Source organism: Xiphophorus hellerii, chromosome 22, assembly GCF_003331165.1.
Source record: "Xiphophorus hellerii strain 12219 chromosome 22, Xiphophorus_hellerii-4.1, whole genome shotgun sequence".
Classification (NCBI taxonomy): domain Eukaryota; kingdom Metazoa; phylum Chordata; class Actinopteri; order Cyprinodontiformes; family Poeciliidae; genus Xiphophorus; species Xiphophorus hellerii.
In genome coordinates, this window is record NC_045693.1 from 22969749 (window position 1) to 22992538 (window position 22790).

General features: G+C 40.6%; 1 long non-coding RNA gene across 4 annotated transcripts in view; it reads left to right on the forward strand.

Moving 5' to 3' along the window:
- The first annotated feature begins 1033 nt into the window (after positions 1 to 1033).
- The window catches only part of LOC116712595 (uncharacterized), a 119129-nt gene continuing 97372 nt past the window's right edge, over positions 1034 to 22790 (forward strand). For 3 of the 4 annotated variants that reach the window (XR_004337578.1, XR_004337579.1, XR_004337577.1), the window contains exons 1-2: positions 1034 to 1257; positions 19361 to 19450. This is a non-coding gene — a long non-coding RNA (uncharacterized LOC116712595). The remainder of the gene's footprint in view (positions 1258 to 19360; positions 19451 to 22790) is intronic. The other variant, XR_004337576.1, reaches the window with a different exon arrangement.

Sequence of the window (22790 nt, forward strand, 5' to 3'; positions counted from 1 at the left end):
TAAAATGTGTCTCGCTAATGTGGCAATGTGGGGAGAAAAATGTGTTTAAGGGTTTTGACAGTTAAAGCTGCAGTAAGTAACTTTCTTTTGCTTCTTTTTTCACATTTTGTATAACTGTCACTATGTCATGATTGTATGCTATTATTAGATAGCATATGAAAAGATCGAGCTCCACCGCCTCTTCCCAGTGCTACTATTGCCATCTGAAGTAATGCACCGCTCCTGGTCAAAAGCAACCAATCAGAGGCAGTAGAGAGGGGGGGGGGGGGGGGTCTTAGTGCTGTCAATCAACCTCAGGTACATGCTGCTTGATGTACCAGTGGTAGAGAAACAACATACTGGTAGAGGGAAACTGTTTATGTATATCATTTGTGACTATGCTAAATAGCCCTATCATTTGTGGCAGACTCTGTTATCGGGAGGAAGTTGTAGCGTAGCAGAGAATAAGGGAAGACGGGTTGTGAACAGTGTAGAATGAGACCTTCCTCCTGGCTCTGATTGGCTGTTTCAAATGAGCACTGGGAGAAGGCAGAGGAGCTCAAATGCTTCACAGATTATCTCATACCACACCATCATAACATCGTGACAGTATTAACAAATATATATATATATATATTATTACAAAGTGCAGCTTTAAGCTGTTTTAACTTCTTCTTTTTTTTTTTTACGGAAGAGAAGGTTTCATTTTTCTCCCATTTCTCACCATAATCAGGGCCATCACTTATTGCATTGTGTGTTAAAGTTCCGGAATGTCTGCATGCTTCTGAGCGTGGGATCACGGCTCATCCGGGAACCAGAGAATTCCATTCATGACCAAGCCTTCTCCGCTGCGGCACAAATGGGAGGTCTGAACCGGTGGGTGTGCCCAGAAATGCGAAAATCTATTGCTCTGCAAGTCTGTCAGACGGGCTCAGTATGAATGGTGGAGCCGCAGCGGAGCGGGGAGGCTGGTGCAGCAGTTAGGAAGGTTACGGGGGGAGAGATGGGACAGAAAGCGCGCACATGGGTTCCTGGAGCTCACGTTCAGGTGGGATGGGGGGGGGGGGTGGGAGGGGAAGATGAGATTTTAAAAAAATTTATTCCGACCTGCAGAAGTTTGAAAGTGAAAGAAAATGTGTCAGGTCATGTTGGTGTTCAGTGCGCGCCTCGTAAATGCTTGGCTGACTTAAAAAGAGAGAGAGAGAGAGAAAAAAAAAGAAAGAGAAAAAAAAAGAGCAAAGACATGCAAAAGTTGCGCCTGGCCGCCAGTGACTCGGGGTAAGTCTGTGAGTTCATTTTTGTTCTATGAATTAAACGCATAAAAAAGTTCAGATAAGGTCTCCACTTCACAGCTGTGCGGTCCCTTCAAAGCCCAAATGAGGAAGCAGCTTGTGCCTGTGACTTTGATGAAGATGCATTTAACTAACCTGATTTTTTTTTTTTTTGCAACTAGACTGCAGCTACGACTATATTTTTTCTTTGAATTGCACTTGACACATCAGAGTTGGAGTTTTGAAAAGCTGAAAGGTTCTGGAGGCCGTGCAGCGTTCACTCATGCATAATGGGCGGTTTGTGCAGAGATAAAAGGAAGTGTGCGGTGTCAGACAGAGATAGTATGCAGGTCCTCCTCTTCCTTTTTTATTTTTATATATTTTTTTAATTATTGAATGGCTTTGACCTGACGCGGGGTTAAGTAGCTCCGCGTGATACATCATAGCACCTGTCAGTAACTGTATCTTCATCCACAAACTTAAAAACAACAACAACAACAAAAAACCCTATATATTTCTATAAAATCTCGCTGCCTATCTTTGAGACCTGCGTCACCTCCTATGGGAGACTCAAGCCGGAATGCAATGGGCGTCGCCTAAATTATTAATGCATTCTCCGGCTTCTCGGGAAGTCGGGTGGTGCGTTCACGGGGCGCTTGAACTTCCTCTACGAGCCAGAATTAGACTTTTCAAGTCCGCGACTTAGCTACTCTTTATTGTCAAGTCTTCAAAACTGCCCTTAATGAGAGAGCTGCAATGAGAAAGCCTTTAATGGCACAAAAAAAAAAAAAAAGCCTACAGAAGTCCCATGCAATGTTTGACACAAGCCATGCAGCGGACACAGCACACACACAAGACCTTTTGGGGCTAAATGCAAAAAATACTGGGTGGAGGAAACTAACACTGCAGATCAACGTCAGCCCCTATATTTAGATGCGATGGTGGCAGCATGATGCTGTGGGGATGCTCCTTCCACTAGCACTCTGGGGCCGCTTTTGTGAAGGAAAAGTGCTGAACATTTTGGGCTGATTCAATATTTTTTCTCAGGGTTATATTTCCTGTTAAAGTTGTTTGTTTTAGATTTTAAATCCTTGGCGTCAGGACTCAGCTGTCTGTCCAGTTACGGTTGAATTGATACCTCCCAGCCTATTCTGTTGGATTCAACACAATTGTTGTGCATATCCGCACCAATTCAAAGTACACAAGAAACCACCAACTGGAATAAGACGTCCTGTGAAAAGAAGTTCCCGGGTTGCACTGTCGAAACTACACTTTAAGAAAAAAAAAAAATCTCATTTGCTTTTTGCAAAAATACTCCTTTTGGTTTAGAAAAAAGAAAGAAAACTTGCGTCATGGCTTTTATTAGCAGTGTCACAGGATGCTTTGCACGCCATATTCAAACTCGGAGTCTATCTCAGTCTTGTGCAGTCTCTATCTGTGTCCTGTTCTTGGTAATAAACTATTATTGTGAGCCACAGATGCGAAGGAGATGGCTTTAAGATGGCTGAATTCTTGTTGCTGCATTTGAGACTCTTATTTTGAAATGAGACTGGAAGTGCGGTATTTTGAGTCTAGTAGAAAATGCTGACAAAAAAACAAAAACTATTGGTGCGCTCTCTAAGAAAACCTCGACTGGCTAAGCGTTAGTTGCTAACTATTCTAAAGCTAGTATCTCCCTCAGAGCTTTCTACTGACTGTTTCACAGAAGCTGCAACTTTAGCACATTTTCTAAATATATAGAAATGTATTACCTGAACTTGACCTGAGAAAAGAAAAGAGTTTCTTTAAAGCACATTTGAGCTCAAATCTGGTCTTATCCTCTTCTCCCCACTATTGTAAATGGTCCTGTCTGATTTGGATGCAACGTCGGACCTTTAGGTTTTAGTTCTCGTATCTCTCTCCCAAGACTGAACGTATAGCCTCCCACTGAACTTTGAAGGAACCTCCCGAAAGTTTTCAAGCTACATTTTATTGGAACCATATAACTTCTTACAACATTTATTGGGGAATACTACAGTTATGTCAGATCAAAATAACTTGCAGATGTGGTTTTTAGCTGAAAAATAGTCCTTCCTCTGATCTATTTCACTTTCCTTTCACATCAATTTCCTGTTTTCAATATTTGAAGTTACCTTTTGACTTTAAAAAGTGTTTCATCTTTATTTGTCACACTTAGATTGATTCTTTTTCTTCTTACTATTTTCACTTTCTAAGAAAAGACGTAACTTTTCTTTCTTTCATGCAAAAGTCGAACACTCAAAAAAGCATCTGGTGTTTTTTTTAAACCTTTTTTTTTTTGCTCAACTCTGCTTTACCTTCCTTTTTCACATTTTCTTTTCCCTGTTGCCGCCAACCGACTTCTCTGCTCACCCCCACTGAACATGTACATTAACCCTGCCTGGCGGTGTGAAGTGTGTGTGAGAGTTTCATAATGAGTGACATGGGGATTCCCTGTCCCTGTTTCCTTCATTCATGTGGCTGGAGTCTGAGGTGGTGCAGAACTGTCAACCCGGATATGAGCTGAATATTGAGTGCGTTTTAAAAGAGAGAGGAAGAGAAACTATGTGAGAGTGAGCATGCATGCGTGTGTTTGTGTGTGCACAAAGCGAGGGAGTGTGTTTGCATATTTTATTGGCCTCGCATTTATTCAGAGGGCTGTACTTTGAGATAATTTGCTCTGTGGTTTTATCACGTTATTTTCTGCCTGATGCGCTGCTCGGCCACCTTCGCAGCACAAACCTCCTCTTGTCACTTGAGCCATTTTGCATCCACAGCAGCCATGCTGGATGCAAAAGGAAGTGAGGCTCGTAAAGTCTTGCCAGATGTTAACTGATGCAGAATTATAAATACCTCAGTGACAAGATCTTAGATTATGTAAGAAGTATTTTTAACCTAGATTATGGTAAGGTTGAGAAGGTGCACAGCATTGCCTCGTTTATTTATACGGCGGCGTTAAAGGGATTTCCAAACGCTATATTGTCATGTTTCACATAAGCCAAGAAAGCATTTACAGGGGAAACAGATGAGGCTTCTGCATAAAATAAGCGAAACCAATGTGTAAAGTGTTTTCGTTGAAGTAATTCATATATAGAGGTATGCACAAAACTACAGGCAGCTTCTTACTGCAGGTAAAATGATAACTGTTTAGAATCTTTTAGCAGACCTAACCTTAGTTAACCCCTATTAGGGTGCAACAGCAGACGCTCTGCAGCCACCGTCAAAGCGAAGCAACATTAGTTTCTGCACACACTTCACATGCAGCAGTACGTCTCCATGGGGCATAATCAAAAGTATTCTCCATTTTCAGACGAGGTGTGAGTACATTCTTGAGTTTTAAAGGAACTCTTCTGATAAATCCTCTTTGCATAAGTTCAGTGGACTTATGTTCTTCCCCAAAGTCTGGGTTAGTTTTGACATAGTTTAATCAGAACTGAGATTACCTTGCTTTAGTGTGCCACCCAGTGGTTTCTTAGTGTAGCACAATTTTTCTTGAGGCAATGTCTTGGTAGCAGAAAGGTCTCAATCAGTCTTGGACAATAAAATTGCTCTGGAGTGTTGATATAAAATGTTGGAAGAGCAATAATTATTAAACGAGCTGCAAATGGCAATAAAACAGGAAGGGTGGTATACATTTATTAAGTTAAGTTAGTATTAAATAGAATCAAAGAAGTGCCATTTAGGTGAACTAATTTTACTAAACAAAACACAAATGAAACACTTGTGATGGTGTGCAGACTTTAGTCTTACTAGTACTAATGTGTTTTCTCAGTAATATTTGATGGATGCAGACATTACCTGCTGCTTTGGTCAATTTCCATCTCTCTCAGGAGGATAAAAATGCTTTCCTCCTCTGTTGTTAGTACTTCTAATGTCCTGTTTTAGATTTTGGATTTGTAAACAATGGTTAGCATAAAAGGTTTGCATACTATGCAAACCTTTTCTGCATATAGAAGCTGATTGGCTAAGGATCCACCATTTATGTCTCCCTCCACCTCTCCCTCCCTCGTCCTTTGTGTTGCGAGTCGGTAAGCATGGAAATGAAGTCAAAGCCGGAACCAACTGATTACAGGTTGCTTTGTGCGTGCTGCGCCTCCTCGTTGGCAAATTAGAGGGAAATGTGCATGCAAGATGTTGCTCCGGAAACTCAGGCCAAAGTTGAGCAAAAGTGATTGCCAAAGTTGTGAAGGTCGCCTAAAGTTCGGCTTCAAACTGTCTCAGACAGGTGAGGCGTGGCTGAAGTTATCTGCTCAGTCTTTTACTGGATGAGCCGCGGTAAACCTTCTCTTTGGTGGTTGATGGGTCATGCAGGAAACCGAGCTCTAGAAACATGTCACGCCTAAATGCTTTCCGCATTGTCCCACCTGGACGTGACTCGGACGGTGTAGAATTGAACAGGGCAGTCACTGAATGGAAGCTTGAATATGTGGGAAAAGTTCTCTAGTATGTATCAAGGTTTTTTTTATTAGCAACTGAAACTGAGAAACTATTTTACCGCATAAGGGCCTGTAAATAAAAGAAAGATAAATAATATAACACACTTTGACCTTCTCAGACGACCCACATGCAGCAAATGCAAACCGTGCAGCTGATGACACAGCTGCATGATTGGTTGTACGGGGCCTCAAAACCAGATTGAAACATAAAACCGTATACATGGCCTAGATGCTAAAATGAACGTGTACCATTTTGTAGATTCAAACCCCCAAGCAAAGCAACTAGTTCTGGGGAAAATACATTAAAATGGTCGAATTGGTGTGACTACCAGGTTTCCTTCTTGTAGTAATCTTCATGACAGACCAGAAAAGCTGTAAGATTATTCTTGCAGGGGACTTCTAATTTTAGTGCTGTAGTTGTGCTAAAAACAACAACAACAAAAACCCCCCTTTATAATAACTTGATTATGCATATTCTTGGAAAAGACGCAGCGATGAAGATTAGCCGTAATGCAGTCCTAACACTGCCGACTTTTACCTCATCTGATTTTTCCGCCATAGATGGATCACTTCACTTTTCTGAGCACGCTGTCGACACGTCTCCGGCAGCTAATTCTGCTAGGAGTCAAACATGGAGTTATTAGGATTTGCAAAAATGCAAATCACAAGTGGTTCATTCAAATGAAGGCGAGCCTCCTGTCTAAGGTTGCATTGACAAAGTCAGCTTTTGCGTCAACCACTGTGCAGCAACTAAAGCTTTTCACAAGTCAGCTTGCTCTTTGTCTTCTCATTGTAGCCTCAAACTTTGACAACTTTGTCTCTAATCATGCAGTTTCATTTTCCAGATTAGAAATGAATAATAACAAAATGCCTCTGGGTTTCAACACGGGTCCTTCAAATAGTTTTGCCTTTAACAAATTAGTCCCTGTATGATTGACGTTATGTTATGAATGAGGAACTTTACTTGCACTTTCTACAAATAACCAGTGTTGAAACCCTGCAGCTGTGTCTCCATTTTCATGTTCTCTTTTCTGTCAAAGCTGCATGCAGTTCCCCTTACATAAATAGTTTAACACTCTGGAAAGTATGATTACTTGCTATGGCTAAAACAGCATATTTCGTCTGTATTCACTTGGATCTAGGATGACTTTATTCTAGTTTGTAGCATCAAACCCTGGGCTCAGCGGGGGGGAATTAGCCTAGCATCACTACAGTCAAGTTTGAATTAAAATAGTCAATATTCCCTTTAGATTCTATGAAAAATACTCAAACTAAACAAAAAATTTAAATGATCCAAGAGTTGATCTTGAAATTCTGAGTTTATGACAGAAAATGTATTACCCTGCTATACTAGCTTTAAAATGAGGACTAGCTCACTAACTACATTTGATTAGCATCAGTTAGCATCTCATAGCTGCTAGTAACTTCCTTAAATCTTAATAAAACTACAGAGTACAGTTAGTAGGCAGTATAGTTGGTTTTTCCGCTTTGTTACATCTACTTGGTTCCATTTTCTTTTTTCTCTTTGGTTGTATTGACATTTTTATTTGAAAAAAGTCTAACTTCCTTTATAGCATGTAATGTATCCGAGCATTCCTCCTCAGTCGCTGTTCTTTACTATACAAGAACTACAAAAAGAAAGCACAGAAAGATGATATGTTGATTTAAAAAAAAACAACACTTGGCCATTGTAAGAGATTTTTTTTTGTAAGAGCATTTACTGAAAATGTGAACTGGCTATGCTAACTAAGGCTGGCTAGTCCCATCTTGTTGCTAACAAATGAGCGTTCCCAAATTAGCTATTGCACCAGTTGTATTTGGAACAAACAAATAGTTGCGAATACTATTTGTCTGTACAACCATTAGCATACGTATTCTATAGGAAGAACTATAGAGAACAATTAAAAATAAGCTTTTATACCAATTAGTGACAGCTAGAGGTTTTGATTGCCATACCTCCAGAAAGACCTAAACTACCATCTCTTCCTGGCAACAAACAAGACCGATTACCACTGAGGAATTTTTAATCAGCTCTTGAGCAAGCTATTTCTTGTAATACCAGTTGTTGCAATACGAGTTTATTTCACTGGTACTAGCCAATCGACATGGATTCTGCTTATTGCCTTTCTTCCTTTCAAATCTTAGATTATTTTCTGATTGGAGAAATATTGTGAATCGTTTTGAACTTGAACATGATAAGATCTTCAAGTGTTTAACCTTTTCCAGCAAGAAAACACCACTCAGCTACTCTTGGATGTTTTCTTAGAAATCACTGTAAAAAAACTACACATCAGAACATTTAGCCAAGAAGCTTAGCATCAATTCAGTGATCATAAATGCAAGTAGGTCTGGCTTGCAGCACAGGGACAGTAGCACTTCCTCTCTTGCACTCAATGCCGAGCTACATTGTGATACAGCCAATTTTAGTAAATTAAAAAGAAAAAAAAAGCTATCTTCAATATCTCAGCTTTTCAGGAACTCGGAACGGCAGCTTTGTCTGTAGCTTGACACTCAACTGATTAGCTTTCGAGCCTGAGGGTTTATGAGAATCTAAGTCTTTTCTCATAACACAGAACAAGAAAACCACAAAAAGTGTTTCACAAGACAAGACAGTTGCCTCAGTGAGTATTTTGCATTATAGATTGCAGAAGAACTATTATCAGTATTTACTGACTTGTGTGGCGCGTTTTTATGCAGGCGTGAGGGTGAAGGTGCAAATTGCAGAAGTAAGAAGGTACTGTAAGCATGCATCGTGCCTTTCATTCCAGCTGTTTGAAATCAATGTGCACATGGTGTGTTAGTGAACTGACCTACAATATCTTCTGTTTAAAAAGTTAACTTTGGGCAAAAAGTATCTTATTATGGTGGATATCAAAGCATGTGTGCTCATTGGTTGTGGCTTCAGTGTCTCTTTCTGAGTCTGGCTGACATCACTTCTTTTGCACGCGTGATGGCTGTATATTTTTAGATACTCCATCTATGACACATAAGGTGCCTCTGATAGTATTCAGACTTTATTTAATGGAAGCACGAATTGGGATGTTTCACTGTTTCACTGTCATCATCTTGAAGTTCATGACTTTCTTACGAGGTCTTTGTCAAAAGGCTTGACATGTGACTTGCTTTAATCTGCTGGCGAGAACGAAGTCTTGCACTGGCGCCAGTTAGACGATGCTCAGCGGCCAAGCAAGATCAAGAGGACGAATTCTCATGCCTTCAACGGCTCTCTGTTTGATTTCAGTAGTTGAACTCTAGAACAAATCCTGCAAAGCCAGCGTAGCTCAGTCACACCTATACCCACACCCAGGCCTGCTGCGTGCAAATATCATACGGTCACCGCACCATACCAATTTACAGTTGAAGCCACTGGTTTCCAGTAAGACGTTGCCACAGCGTGTGCCTGGGAAACATGGAGGATATGCGACGGTTCTCATGTAGATGCCATTTAAGGGGTTAACTGTCTCACAATCTGAATTAAGCAACTAACGGCTGCCACAAGCTCGCCATACAATACTACTGTGGTGTTCTTAGTCAGAGCTACTGGTTTCCAGTAAAGAACTGCACCCGTCAGCTTCACAACAGAGGAAGTGGTGGTGGTGGAGCGCGAAACTCTGTTCATAAAAAGAAGAGAGGTTTCATCTGTCAATTGCTTCCCCTTTCAGGCAAAAAGCGTCTGCCTCTTCTTTCATGCGTCCTCTCCTTTGTATTTCATGCAACGATGTTGGGAGGATTTCCTGTCAGTACGCCATCAGAGAAAGGATCAAAGGTCATGGGAATGACACGGTGCATTAAACAGAAATTACTTTCTGCAGCTTCAGGTACTGATTATTTTTCTCATGCAGTCTTCACAGAGCATTTTAAAAGCAGGACTTGAATAACGTCACCTTCCTAAAATAATGGCCTAAGTTTTTTTTTTGTCAAAATTGATTTGTTTTTTTGTATTTTCCTAAATCATCTTTTGTCAAAAAATAACTTTGGCCATTATTTTAGGAAGGTTACGATATGTGCTTGTTAGCAAATGAAGACACAACTATCTGTCAGAGAACTCCTCGGACTTAGGATGTGAGAAAAAAGAGAGAACAAAATCTCTTGATGCACTGTAGTTTTGATTTCTAGATTCTCTAAGCTTTGCATTATGTTGATTTACATTGCCCTCTAGTGGAAGAGCTCATTTGTCACATAAGACGGAACCCAACGGCAATGTTTCTGCTCAGTGTTTGCTGCAGCAAAAGAAGTTTCAATCTTACAATGAAAGCAAAACTGTACAGAAAACAATTGAGTTGATTTGTAGCTAAGTGCTACAAGGGAGCATGCAAATGAGAATGTCAGCGATCTGTAGTGGCGTTTCTGTCATAGTTGTACACACTGTAGTCTAGAGGAATGGGTGTTTGCTGTGAATATTGAAACTATAACTGTAAAGCTGTTAGTCTGGAAGATTTATCAGCTTTTCTTTTCCTTTCATATTAGACAGTGACTTCCTTGTTGTTAATTTTTGAGAGATTACAACAAACATGTAATTATAAAAATCGTTTAAACAAACAATTTACCATCAAGGCTTGAGCCAGACACTGAGGGCCAGGTCTTTCACTACTCTCTGTCTCCATCTGCTGTCTGAGTTAAAAGGGCGCCAATCTCACAGACATCCTTCTTAGTTCACCACACTGGCAAAGCCTGGGGCTTTTGAAGACATGCTCCCAAGATTTAAAAACGGTACACAGTTTAATGGACTAAATCTTTGCCTTCTAGAAATGTGACTGCATGTAGAAAACAGCTTGGATTCTTAAAAGCTTTTTTACATATCTACATCCAGGTTCTAAGAAATATTTAGTTTTGACCAGCTCTTACAGTTTGGACAAAGGTTTCAGAAACTAAACCTTTGATTTGGACTAATTTCCTCAAAGATTTTTTGTTGGATTAAGATCTGGAGACTGTGGTTACCATTGGAGAACAGTGCTGATTTGAGTCTAATGCCATTGTGGGCTATGTTGCTCCACCAGAAGATGTGTTGGTTACACTGAGGTTATAAAGGGATGGACATGGTCAGCTAGGATCCACAGGTAGGCTGATATGGCTTTGGTACTACGGGTCACAAAGTGTGCCAAGAAAATATCTCCCAAAGCATTACCGGCTGCTGGCTGGGTAGCTACGTGGTGACCCTGCCATCTGAATGTTGAAATCAAAATTCATCATACCATCAGACCTACGTATTTTCTATCTGTTACTATACAGGTTTGGTGATCTTGTGTGGATTGCAATCACAGCTTCACTGGTGTTGCTTTTTTAGAGATGCTACTCTCTAAATCGAGTAATAAATGGTTATTATGTAAGTCACTCCTGCCTTTGTATTATCCATTCCAGTGAGACTTGAGCTGATCAGGCATAACGTTTGGAAGACTCACCGATGAAATGGTCAGGGTACCTATTTGTTGGTGTGAACATTTAGTTCTTAGAATTGGTATGGCAGGAAAAAAAATGTGCTTCTTAATTCTGTCATCTCACCGTGTAAGGGAACCTCTTAATCTTGTTGGTCAGGTGAAAGACATTTGAATCTTTGAAGAAGCAGCTTTGAGATCACTGTTTATGTTTATGATTTTGCCAGAAACCTAGACTTGCAGTACAAAGACAGCTGAAAGTCTCACATTTGCTGGTCAAGTGAAAGATTTTGATTGGAATTTTTTGCAGCATTGCCACTTTTTGCTTATGGGAGTATATTTAACTTTAAGCCCGTCAGGATGCCCATGCTGACCCCTGTTTGATGCCAAAAGAATCAACCATGAGTAGAATTATTTTTGCATCATTTGGGTGATTGGATGTGTGTGCATGGCTCACCTGGGAAACACTGCAACAGAATGGACAATGGGAAAAAGGGAAGAGGGTCAAGGCGGTTGTGTTCCACTGAATGACTTTTGGTCTTTCTATTCTTATGTGTTCCTAGGACTCATTGCATCCACATAAGAAATGTGTACACTCTTTCATGGAAAATGTATGCCCTGATGGCAGCATGTGTCCTAACACTCAGCAAAACTAGTTCAGGAAAGGTTTGAGAAGCGCATGACCGAATGCTAGATGTTGACTTGGCCTCTGGATTCCCCAGATCTCTGTCCAGTCGAATGTCTGTGGGATGTGCTGAACAAATCAGCCCAATCTAAGGAGGGCTGAGATGTCTGTCTGCAGTGGCAGTCAGACATCTGATCTGTCTACCACTGCAATGTCAGACTAAGCTCCTATTGCTGGTTCGCATGTAACTTCTCTTTGAAGCCAGAAGAGGGCAGCATTTTCCAAATCCTCAAATTAGTGAGGGATTTGTGCAGTCTAGCTCGGAAATAGTGGATTTAATCGAGTCTTTAGCATCGCTATTATTTCCATGGATGATCACTTAAAACTCCGCCTCCTGGGAATTTCAGATATTGATTGGCTGTCATTGATTAGAACCCTTTATAAACACAATAAAGGAGGAGCAGTGAGAAAGAGCCATGATTTAGTGTTCACACACTAAATCAGCCCAGTGGGGGCAGCTGTGGCAATAATTAGTCTAGTGTGTGTGTGTGTGTGTGTGTGTGTGTGTGTGTGTTTAACACCTATTACAGTGATTACTGATTGGGTTGCGTAGTATTGTTCCACTTCTGACATGACAAAGAGGTGACTGCAGGTGTTTAGTCTCGTACTGAGAACTTTTTATAAAGTAATGGTTTTTATTTTTAATTTTTTTTTTTTACATCTTTAGTTTTCCCGTGTTTGGTCGGGTTTAAATAGACCCCGCCTGTGATCCGGTTTCCATGTGTATCAGGAAGACCAGGTCTCAATATGACTTAATTGCTGAAAATGTAAGCAGTTCCAATTTCTTCCTGTGTTTTTTCTTCTTCTAGTTTTTATCATCTGGATAGTGTCCATTGCAAATGAGAAAACTTTCGAGTGATCAAACTCGAGGTGAATGTAACTCGATGCACCGCGTTTGTGGTTTGTGGTTCATGAGGTACGGGGGAAAAAAATGTCCAAAAATGCAGTTCCGTGGTGAAATGATTCAAATTTTGCAGGCAAACAGTGGAGTACGTGTTCACAGGATCCCTGTTGCCTCTCCTGCTCTGGTTCCTGCGTGACCGATTGATTGGCTGAGTGCCTCGCATGCTCGCCCACTGACTGACTGACTGGTGAACATACATACGACCACCCACACGCATGCAAATTAGCCTGACACCTCTGTATTTGTATGTGAAATACCCATGTCACAAACAAAAAATAAATACATAAGCTAAAATAACTTACCTACAAATTTATTCTAAACAAGTAAAAGAAAAGAACAAGAGATTAACCAGAAAATAAGCTAATTAATAAATTAAGTTGAATTCAAAGACTTGGCAATTATAGACAAATTGTTCTTATAATCTAGCTTCTTTAGCTAAACCTTGCACTGTGTTTATTCCTGCAATGATCAGACCCTTAAAGTCCACTAAAGTACGCTTTTAATTTGAAAAGGCATATTTATAAGATAATGGGACAAATAAAGGAGGATTTCAGTTGAATTTCTTTACAAAATTGTTTCTATGTACTATTGTGAGCAGTTGATATCTTACCTGTAAAATCAAAATTCAACAAATAAAAATGTAGTTTTATTCCTAACTGCAGGTATTAGATCTGCTGACTTAGCAATACATAAATGTTCAATAAGTCAGAATATCATTTTAGTCGTTTTTGTTCTGTTGTGTATCGACTGTGTCTGTTTTTAGTAGGCATTGCACTCATAAAACACAAAACCGGCCAAGGCTTGACCATCCACCTTCTCCTGCCCTACACTGACGTGAATGGCCAGGAGAACATTTATCAGAAGCAGCAGAGAGGCCCATTATATCTCTGGGGGAGCTGCAAAGGTCCACAGGTCATGTGGGAGAATCTGTTGAAAGGACAACTTGAGCTTTAAGAAGAAAAGCAGTGATTAAACATTTGGAAAGGGGAGTTTAGTCAGACTTGCAACTGTAATTCTCCCAAGGCCTGTATACAAATCACTTTATATTTTATTTTTATTTGTGATTTTTGAAATTCATGTCCCGCTTTCTTTATTTTCCCCTAACTATGAGCAGCGTTGTGTTAGTCGATCACATAAAACTCCAATAAACTGCATTGATTTGTGGTTCTGTTAGGGAAAAAAAACAGTAAGAAGGCTGAAGGTCTTGTGTTCATGGGATTTCTGTTGGATCTTTAGTTTCCCTTTAAAGCCCTAAAGTATGTAGGTCAGGTTTAGCAGAAGAGTAAACCTTTCATTCGGTGTGGCTGTTTGCTGCGCCGGTTGTTTGCATCATGTGTCTCAGCGTTGGGTCTACCCCTCTGATTCCTGGAGAGAGACACGGTGCCTCTGCAAATCTGCAAGCACCGCTTTCGCTGAGAAAACAAATGCATAAATACAAAAAAAAGCCCAGCAGATGATCACGTTTCTTTCTAAAAGCTACACTACATGACGTGCCTCATTAGGTCACGTACAGTTGTTCGCTTATCAAAGGCAGTCAGTAATATCTGTAGTTAGCTATGAGTTCCAACTTGGATCTAGGGGGGTTGTTGCAAATTAGGACGCCGCAATAAATTCAGGTATTTCTTGAATTACCTTAAACAGTCGTCCGCTTGACACAAAGGACAAACTCTTTCTTCTGTTCAGCTGTCTTTCCAGATGACTGACTTTAGATTAATTCCGTCTGAAGCGGTCCACATCAGAGAGAGGTTGTGCAAGCAAAACAACTGCGCTTTCCACTTTTGCCTCCCACACTGCGGCAGTTTGCGCTCGCTGCGTCTCTTGGTCTGACTGGATGGTGACTGTTAGATGGTGTCTGAGTGAAAGTTTTATTGTCGAGACAAATGTGAAAGTCAGTCCGACACAGTGACCTGGAAACTTCAGCTTCTATTAGTTTCCAGTCTCTCAAGTGAAACTTGGAGGCCCCTCTCCTGTTGCGTTGGCCCGGACGCTTGTGCCAAGGTCGCTGAAATAGCCTCTTAGCGAGGCTATTCCTAGCAGCTCTTGTTTCACGTTGTCAGACAAAATTGCAAGGTTTTCTTTTTCTTTTCAGTCAATTTTTATGCAATTGACTGAACATAGTGTCTCTTTTTTGATTTGATCAAAGCGTTGAAATGCACGGGTCTATGAAGACATCCATGCGCATTAATGTAGTTGCAGTTGAGCCTAAACTTATTCCTGACAAATTTAGCTTTCAAATGATTCAAATTCAACAAACAAGGTGGTTTTTGATTTGAGGAGATGGAAATTATAAAAATAAGAAAAAAAAAAGATGTATCTGTTTATGGTTAAACAGAATTCAAAATAATTATTAACAAATCCTTTAGAGTCACTACAGCAGTTATGCTTTTTCCTCTAATTCTGACTGACTTTTTGCATCTTTCCTCTAATATTTTTGATCATTTATCTTTAGTGATGATTTCTTTTTCCATGCCTGTGAGGTTGGAAGACCGTGGCAGAGCTAGACTTTCATAAAAGTGGTGGCAATTTGGGGGTTCTTATACTAATGAGGGAAAATATTCTGTATGAGTAAGCTGATACCTAAAGAACAGACTTTCTTGACGACTCGCCCGGCATCTGACCTTTTCTCTGTCACAGGGGTCATACTGTCCAAAATGACCAAGAAAACTATCCGTTTTGCTAATGATCAATTTCCTGATGAGCCCTCTCAAATATGAGTTTCAGTTAAAAGTAGCACTTGTTCACTTTTTTTTTAAAAAATGTAGCTTTGATTTTCCATAAATTAATATTTTTTTCCTTCTTGCCGTTAAAGAATAACACATTAACTGTAATTTGTGAAGTGGTGAACGGAGCTTCAGATGACATCTGCCTGTATTATAAAAAGTGTTAGCAGAAGACGAGTGTAAAGAGGAAGTGCATTCCTGATTCATCTCTACCTACAGTACAGACCAAAAGTTTGGACACAACTGTGTGTCCAAACTTTTGGTCTGTACTCAATACAGACCAAAAGTTTGGACACACTTTCTCATTGAATTCAATGAGAATTCAGTTGTGTCCAAACTTTTGGTCTGTATTGTACGTAGAGGGGTGTCATAAGGGTAATTAGCCATTTTGATGGCGAACATGAATTATTTCTGTCTTTGTTTCATATTGAATTCACATACCTTTAAATGCTAGTTGTAGTGATCTGACAGTCATCATGGTTGACACCTGGGGTGTCCAGTGGTGTCCCGGCCACTGCCTCTGTTGGAACCCCCCCCCGGCCATCACCCTAATCTTTAATCAAGTTGGGACTCCTGCTGACATGACTTCCAGTCAAAAGAAGCATTTCAGTAAACCTAAATCTTCCCAGTGTTTGAATAAATTTGATCTCAACTCTATGTACAGTACAATCTACATATTGGATAGCATAAAAGTTTTTTGTCGCTCATTTAGTTTCTCCAGTCAGAAATATTTATTGTTTTTTCAGTTTCTTCCTTTTAGAAAAATGAAAACAACTCATTTAAACTGATGCCCCATTGTTGCGTTTATCAAATTGCAGGTTTCAGCTAAAATATTCCAGTATACCATTTAAAATCTTTTATAATGAGATGCTCCAAACAATTCACACACTGTAAATAGAAATCAAATAGATTTTGTTAAAAATGTTTTGTTTTAAGTTATACTGTGAGACTCTTTTTACTCAAAGTTGTCTCTCCATGAGTATCTCAAACAGGTCCATCCATTGTGTCTGCAGTTTCGCCCGCTTTCTTGATTCACCTTTTCTACGACATAATAAATGATTAAATCATCAAAGTGCAGCCAGTTAAGTTTAATGCGGCCTGCATGTCTGATGTCTGACAAGGCAGTTCCCAAAGGTCACTTTAGACTCCATGAAAGAATCATTAAGAGGCCATCTGCGTATAAAACACATGATCATGGTGGTCTGCCCCAGCCATTATTCATCATAGACCACACACAAGCACACAAACGTATCAATATGCAGTCTCGCTTCCTGAATGAGCTCTTAAAAGATGAATTAGGACCAGTACTGTAAACTTTCTCAGAGACAAATAACCCAGTGTTCCCAAAGGAAGAGCGTCTCGCTCCCCCCTCCCGCCCCTGTCAGTCCGTACGTCTGGCCTAATCAGACGCACAATAGCATCTCTGTGCAACACCTTCGTGGGAATTAAGTGCCGAGACTCCACAGGAGGTGAGTCAGATCCTCTCCTGGCTGAGTCACGACGGCTCTGTGTCCGGGGTCTCACAGGAACAGAGCCGGCGAGGCATCTGCAGGGAGGGAGGAGAAAGGACGGCGAAAGACAAGACCCTTCCCCCTTTATGGTGGAAGTAAAAATAGTGTTGAAATCTGTCCCATTCAGAGATGTGATCGCGACACAATTCCTCTTTAATTATTTAGTTAACCTATTTTCAAAACTTTTGCACAAAGTAGTTTGACTTGTTTCAGGTTGTGAAATGAATCGCAAAAGTAACTTCATAAGCCTCGTTTTAACTAAAAACATAAGTTACTAAATGTAATTTAGTTTGCTCTGGTAAAGTTGTTGACAGTCTTCCACTAGTTACTGAATGGCATCTGTTGTCCCTCTATATGCGCTCAGACACGTAGACACACTCCTTGTGACATGAACTAAAAAAAAAAAAAAATTCAGTAAGCGGATGTGTGGGTGTCTATTCCCACTTGTAAAATCTCAGAATTGTTCTGCTGGAAAGTGTTTCCATTGCTAAACAACACCAGGCAATTTTTTTTCCACTTGTGTCAACGCAAAAGCAGCAAATTCTGAGGCAGATGAGGGTTGATCTCAGTACGGAAAGACTCTGGTGGGGAGATGGCATGATAAGAAGGGCATGTTAACATGAAAAATGGTTTCTAATAGAAAACGTTATGTACTTCAACGTTCGATGTTCAACAAGAAAAAAGAGGCCCGATTAAGCTTTTTTTTCTAGGTTGTGTTTGTCTCAAAAAAAAAAAAAAAAAAATCTGGAAAAAGTGCTATGATAGTAATCCTGTTGACACAATTTTCAGTTAAAGAATATGCATAAGCAAAGCACACCAATTGGATACAAATCCAATCCAGCTGGTCTGAGCTATTTCCATTCATTTTTGCATCCAGTTGAAACTTGCCCATTATTATTATTATTATTATTATTATTATTATTATTATTATTATTATTATTATTATTTTAAGAACCATCTGAATGTTGAGGACAGTGTTTGAGTTCATCAGGGCAAAATCCAGACCAGGCTGCAATTTCTACATTACTTGTAGAAATTGTTCAGTCCCCACAAATACTAGAGCACATCTGAGCACTTATTCTTTCGTTTCCGAATGAATTCACTTCATCAAACTGAGGTACTAGCTAACGGCATTTTACAAGCGTAAACGTAAACAGAGGAGAGAACCATTTTTAAATGTCACACAGTATAAGTGCATCGTCATTGTTATACAATCTGTTACAATTGAACATGGAGATAGAAATAGCCTTTACTGTCAGAGGCGAAATTCAGGAAAATGTTACTTGCCATGCTCGTCTTTCTGATTGGCTGCCAATCAAATCAGGTTCTTTGCTACTCAAGCTAACATAACAAGCAAAATGGACAAGATTTTGACACGAAAAAGACTGAAGGAACCGTCCAGCAGCGCTGCTGCAGAAAACCTAAGCTGTGGAGATAAAAGAAAGTTTAATTTGATTAATTAAAGAGAATTTTATCGAGTAATACATTACGACATAAACATCAGATTAACAGTCATAATGTACTACCTGATAAAATGTTTCCAACTCAGAACTGATTGCCAACTAAAACCAGAAGATGTGAGGTGGCGTCTATGCTAAATGAATGCAATTATTTGTAAAAATGACTAACTTTCAATTAATTTTTTTCTTCTATCTGTCTGGTTGTTGACTGGCATGCAGATTCTCTTAAATGTTTCTTTTCCAGTCGGCGTCAGAGCTGCACAATGTTGGGTTGCGGGTCACCCTGCAGTTTCAATGTATGAAATGTTGCAGTCACAAAAAAAAACCCTGATGCTTATGTACATCATTTGGTTGACAGTTTTCTATTTCAGTTGCTCTGGATTCAAACTTTGCCCACCAACAATACACATATTCCCAGTTTGGATGAACTTCATTGCCCTTGATGCCGATTCCTGAGCTCAGATGCTAACACTCAGAATGGTGTTGGCTCATCACGACGATAAAAAAGAGAGAGTAATGTGTGTTGAAGACGTGGGTTAATGATCTAAAAATATGTTTTACTAGTATTTCACACCCTAAACTCTTACCTCCCCACATTGTGTTTGTTTCACTGTCTGCTTTTATGTTGTTTTTTCTTTTATGTAGAAATTCAAAGTAAATCTACATGACTTGCCAAAAACAAATCAAATCAACCCCAATCAACTTTTCTATGTCGTTTGTGGGACGTGTCCTAAACAGGTCGAACCAGATTTTATAATCATTTAAAGGATATATGTATATGTCCTATAATGCATGGACTCACCGTAGTCTAAAATATACTATCATGTATAATATACTGTATGTCCAAAGATTCAGAGGCTAGGTAATTTAATCTTACTGTTGGTATTTCTGTGTTTTATTTCAGAGGGTTAGATTTCTTAAGACCCGCCGCCCTAATTGTTTACAATCCTTTATTGTGAAGCATGGTTTTTTCATAGCATTTTGTTTCTAAACCTGCCTGTTTCTCTCTCTTTCTCTCTTTACAGTAAATGATCTCATTCGTTTCGCCGTGCATCATAGCAGCAAGAACTGGAAGGAGGACAATGAAACGAGGAACTGCTGACTTGCGTTTCCAGGTCTGTATTACAGATTTTCCTCTGACACTCAGAGAACAGATGTGCAGTCATCCGTCATCGGCTGATATTCTTGGAGCCAGACGTTATCACACGGGAATCGAGCGAGCCTTTAAAAGTCGCCTTTGCCTTTATTCGCCTGACTTGCGAGATAAACGGTGGGATTAGGAGAGTAAGGGCAAAAGGTAAAGCGCATGACAAGTTTCTGGACTGGGGCCCGGCACGAACCGTCGTGAATACCGCTACAAAGTTTAGGTTACCTTTTGACCATGACTGGAGTTCGGCAGAGGGACGCTGTAAGCTCTGAGCACAGTCATCTCATTGATGTTTGACTAAGTGATGCAATCAAAACTGCAGCACGTTATCGTTCATCAACACGTGCAGCTGCCGAATTACTAACCTCGCAACTGCTCAGTGTCAGAGTCAAACTCTTGAAGGCGTCGCGGCTGGTATATTTGAAATTTGTCCAGATTTGACCTTTAAGGCAAATGAAATGCTGAAACGCAAACTTGTTTATTTTATTATTTAATTTTTTTGTTTGCTGCCAACAACAACTTGAAGAAGCTGCTTCAAAGAGTCTTCGTCACACGATGAAATCTGCAAAGCAGGCTCACTGAACCACTGCCAAAAGACAGATAAGAGGTCATTTGTCAGAAATATTACAAACAATACTACAAGAAGTGAACATGCTGTCTGCCTGCTGATACAAGCAGGTGATAACCAGGTTAGCTGGAAAAATAATTAGGCTGCTTCAAAGAAGAGCTGTATCTTGATCTTTTTAAGAACCTGCCTCCTTTTTGTGTCACAGGACTCTCAGATCGATTATGTACAGCTGAGCTGTTAATTTGAACAGGCTGATTGAAATGCTTAACTTTTCTAATAATCTAGACTTTTAGAAAACCCCTCTAGGTCACCGAAAGTTCTCTCATTCTTTTGTAATAAACCACAGAATCTGGAGATGTTCAGTGTAACACAACCACTTATACAATCTTTACATTAGATGCAATAATGTTTTTTTGTTTTTTTTTAAAACCACCCAGTTAAGATCTCACCCAAAGCTGAAAAACAAAACACATTGTGTCAGATGTTTTTCACAGTGCGGAGAGGTCTTCCTAGGTAACAACCGAGCAGATGTTGGTTCGATTCCCACACGAAACCTAAAGATAGACAGCCAGGCCATTCATACTGATATCGAGTATAATGGGTCTCCTTGACTCATCTGCAAACTCAATCTCCCACAATCCTCCCACAGCAAGCGCTCTGCTGAGCCAGCATTCGTCAAAGTCTTACTTTCTGTTTGGGCACCGGCCGTGCGTGGCTCCATGTCAGAGAGATAAATGAGCTGCGATAAAAACCAAAGATAGCTGTAGGTTTTTGTTTTTTTTCATGAAGGAAATTTGCACCAGAGGTTCTGGTTGTCCTGACAACTCCGTGCTGTGTTTTGGAGAATGAATTTGCTCCTCGATTTCAGAGCACTGAAGCTTATTGGAATGCTGCTACTAATAATTTTATTTAAGTTTTAGTCTTTTTTTTAAAGACTTTTCTTTAGGTTCTTGTGGCCTTTATTGAATAGCACAAAGCCAGGAAATAGTGAGGAGAGAAAACGGGGAAACATGCAGCCTGAGAGCGGGAATTGAACCCAGGGCAGCCATGTTGAGGTCTAGAGCCTCTGCACATGTTGCACACACTCCACCAACTGAGCCACCCAGAACCTCCATTTTAGGTTTTTAATCTAGACCTATCTCGTCTTTGTTATATTTGTTATTGTTTATTTATGACGGCCTGACAGACTTTGTATTCAAGGCTGTCTGGTCTTACTGATAAAAGCAGATAAGGTTTCAGTTTCAATTGGATCCTATTTTTATTTTTATTTTTTGCATATTTATGTGTGGAGATTGCTACTGTGTCGTGTTTTTTTTCCCAGTTTTATTTTATTTTATTTACCATTATTGAGATTGAGAAGTAATAATTGTTTGACTAAATGTAATCCGTCCCTGGAGAAAATGACAATCGGGTATCGGAATTTAAAGTTCAGAAACACCTCAGTAAGTTGTTGTAAGAGTATTTAAGTTATTTTTTTTTTACAAATGTTTCATATATTGCAAGGTTACAGACAAAACTTGAATGTATTTTCCTGTAATTTTATGAGATAAGACCGACGTAGTGCAATGCACTGAAGTGGAAAAACAGGTATGCACAATTTTCAGCGTTTATTTTTACCAATTAAAATAGGAAAAGCATGCATTTATATGTAGCCCTCCTTTATTATATGATTTTGTTCATGCGACTAAAATTCACTTATTTTTGCCCATGTTTAAACCATTTACAACGTTTTTACAGGAGTCTGAATGGCTAAATGGGGTTGGCAAAATATTCAAAACTTAGTAGATGCGAAAAAAGGTTTTTTTGAAGATAGAAGTATAGCTTGAAAAATTATCCAAACTTGTTGGTACATAACACAGCAGGGCTGCGCACACACGTGCGCTCAGGCCCTTCCCTCAATTAATTGGCTCACCGGAATCATGGTGTCAGGAAACGCGGGTGGTGTTGGTGGTGAGGTAGAGGCAGCGGACCCAGGTATGAGGAATATGGTGATTTTAATGAGAAATAAGTCCAGTAACAACGAACAGCAGACACACCGACGACGAACAGACTAGACATTGACGACGACATTGACAAGGACCCGACGAGGAACAAGGAACACAGGTGGAGTTAAATACACGGGAGGGTAATCACAGAACGAGACACACCTGGGAACAATCAAGGGGAGGACAGGACAACGAAGAGACTCAAGGACACAAAAAACTCTAAATGAACACAGAAAACACAGATCCTGACAGTACCCCCCCCTCAAGGGCGGCTACCAGACGCCCAAGAAAAAAAAACACAACAAGGGTGGGCGGAGGGGCGCTGGATGGGGGGCCAGAGTCCAGAAAAACAAAAAACAACCCACCATTGTGGGCGGAAACACAGGAAGGGCCAAGAGTCCAAAAACAAACAAAAACTACCCACAGGGTGGGCGGAGGCAAAGGAGGCGGGAACCACGGAGGTGGTCTGGCGGTCGTCCGCGGCGGCGGGAACCACGGAGGTGGTCCGGCGGCCGTACGCGGCGCTGGAGGCGGGAACCACGGAGGCGGTCCGGCGGCCGTCCGCGGCGCTGGAGGCGGGAACCACGGAGGCGGTCCGGCGGCCGTCCGCGGCGCTGGAGGCGGGAACCACGGAGGCGGTCCGGCGGCCGTCCGCGGCGCTGGAGGCGGGAACCCCGGAGGCGGGACCCCAGGAGGCGGTCCAGCGGCCGTCCGCGGCCCTGGAGGTGGTGATGATGAGCCCCGGGGGCCGCCCA